Genomic DNA, 2,500 nt, shown 5'->3' with positions numbered 1-2,500 from the left:
AATTCTACTCTGGACATGATAAAAAGCATCCGCAGAAACGAACAGCCACTGAGGGACGTCCTCACCACAAACACCAAGATTGTCATGCCAACTACAGCTCAAATGGACAAACTGCAGAGGTTGGAAACTCTACTGGAGCCTTGCAGGTATGTTTTACATCATATTTCTCACTCTCCTGTCTGAGTGCATGTAAGAGAGAAATAGTGTAAATGTGTAAATGCAGCATGGATATGTAGAAGTTCATTTTTCTGTATACTGTAAGTGAATGCAATTTATTTTTGACTGAAGTGGAGTTGATTTTCTGTTGCAGATATTTGACTGAACTTTTGGGAGGAGAAAAGTATGTCTCCTGCTCTGTGGCTCTGCCTGCTTTTTGCCATCTGTCCCGGGTGATGGAGAGCTCAGATGATGACCCTGCCTACGTGACCAAGTTCAAGACTACATTCAGAAACGACATGGAGACACGCAAGGGAAATGCCAACATTGCATATCTGAGGATTGCTACTGCATTGGACCCTAGATTCAAGGACCTCAAGTGTATACCCAGAGTTGAAAGGAGTGAGGTGTGGGCCTCAGTCACCAACTTAGTCAAGGAACAGAGGGTTATTGCAGAGAAACCTAGGGAAGAAAAAAACTCAGAGCCACCAAAGAAAAAGTTAACCCTATTGGCTGTTTCATCTGAGTCTGATTCTGAACAGGAAGAAGACTCAATTGAGAACAGCGTGCGTCGATACAGAGCAGAGCCCGCCATCACTTCAGACTCCTGTCCATTAGAGTGGTGGTCCAAACATGCAGGCTCACACAGCAGGCTGGCCCCCTATGCACAAAAGTACTTGGCCACACCGGCAACCTCTGTCCCCTGCGAAAGGTTGTTTTCTCTTGCTGGTCATATTGTCCAGAAGAAGAGAGCTTCTTTATCATCTGAAAATGTAAATAATCTTGTGTGCCTTAGCAACTGGCTTAGTGCAGAGGAGTAAAACACATCAAGTTTTAGGAATCTACAAACTGCACTGAAAGTGTTTTCTGGTTCTTTTATGAACAAAGGAAATCCAGTATAAACATGGACTTTACAGACTAGTCCTCTGCACAGTAAATGCAAGCAGTGACCTTTTTGGTGCATCACCACACTCTAACATTAATGCCCTGTCAGTGGCAATAAGCTTTAGTTCTGTGTTTGTTTTGATAACATTGTTTAAGTTGAGATTTACACAAAGTATTTATTTAATTTAACTGCTACTATATAAAAATGCTGATGTTAAGTGTCTGTTTGCACAACAAATGTTATGGCACTTTAGTTCATATGGCAGTACATTTAAAAAAACAGTGTCAAGTTCTAGGAATTGACAAACTGCACTGAAAGTGTTTTCTGGTGTCTCACTCTAACAGGGATATTTGGTACTAGACTGGTTATGCTGCTCCCTGAAGAAAGTAAAATGTTTCTGCTGTTACCTCAGAAATTGCCTGTTTTAATGATATGATTGTGGCTCAGGATTTTGTGGCCAGTTTTTTTCGTTTTCATAACGAAGAGGATAACATTAATGCCCTTGCAGTGGCAATGAGCTTTAATTTTGTATTTGCTTTGATAACATTGTTAAGTTGAGATTTACACTGAATATTTTATTTAACTGCTACTGTATTAAATGCTGATGTTAAAAGTGTTTGCAGAACAAATGTTATGGCACTTTCGTTCATATGGCAGAACGTCGGAAATAAAAGTGCGCTATACACTACTTTTTAATTCATTATTGGATTTTATGTATACAAATGCGATTAATCGTGATTAATCAGGGAAATCATGCGATTAATCGCGATTAATATTTTAAATCGTTGCCCAGCCCTAATTTACATGTATAAATAAGGTTCAGAGGGTGGACTCATTCGCTTACGGCCACACCAACCTGAATACGCCCGATCTCGTCTGATCTCGGAAGCTAAGCAGGGTCGGGCCTGGTTAGAACATAGATGTGAGACTGCCTGGGAATACCAGGTGCTGTAAGCTTTTACCTGACGTATAAACAAGGTTCAGAGGGTGGACTCATTTGCTTACGGCCACACCAACCTGAATGCGCCCGATCTCGGAAGCTAAGCAGGGTAGGGCCTGGTTAGTACTTGGATTGGAGACTGCCTGGGAATACCAGGTGCTGTAAGCTTTTTTCCAATTTTACCTGACGTATTTACATGTATAAATAAGGTTCAGAGGGTGGACTCATTCGCTTACGGCCAAACCAACCTGAATACGCCCGATCTCGTCTGATCTCGGAAGCTAAGCAGGGTCGGGCCTGGTTAGTACTTGGATGGGAGACTGCCTGGGAATACCAGGTGCTGTAAGCTTTTTTCCACTTTTACCTGACGTACATACATGTATAAAAAAGGTTCAGAGGGTGGACTCATTCGCTTACGGCCACACCAACCTGAATACGCCCGGTCTCGTCTGATCTCGGAAGCTAAGCAGAGTCAGGCCTGGTTATTACTTGAATTGGAGACTGCCTGGGAATACCAG

General features: G+C 42.3%; 1 protein-coding gene, 1 non-coding gene and 3 pseudogenes across 2 annotated transcripts in view; 4 read left to right on the top strand and 1 right to left on the bottom strand.

The window, feature by feature from the left end:
* The window catches only part of LOC133933466 (histone H4-like), a 744,890-nt gene that overhangs the window by 386,161 nt on the left and 356,229 nt on the right, over positions 1-2,500 (bottom strand). The window lies entirely within an intron of this gene.
* Positions 1,881-1,999, top strand: LOC133942010 (5S ribosomal RNA; annotated as a pseudogene).
* On the top strand, positions 2,042-2,150 carry LOC133941582 (5S ribosomal RNA; annotated as a pseudogene).
* On the top strand, positions 2,213-2,331 carry LOC133940682 (5S ribosomal RNA). Its single transcript, XR_009915667.1, has one exon. It is a non-coding gene; the product is annotated as a 5S ribosomal RNA (ribosomal RNA).
* Positions 2,394-2,500, top strand: part of LOC133944103 (5S ribosomal RNA) — a 118-nt pseudogene continuing 11 nt past the window's right edge.

The sequence above is a fragment of the Platichthys flesus genome, chromosome 22, assembly GCF_949316205.1.
Source record: "Platichthys flesus chromosome 22, fPlaFle2.1, whole genome shotgun sequence".
Taxonomy (NCBI): Eukaryota; Metazoa; Chordata; class Actinopteri; order Pleuronectiformes; family Pleuronectidae; genus Platichthys; species Platichthys flesus.
The sequence above is the reverse complement of the archived record's forward strand: the minus strand, read 5'-3'. Positions and strand labels throughout refer to the sequence as shown.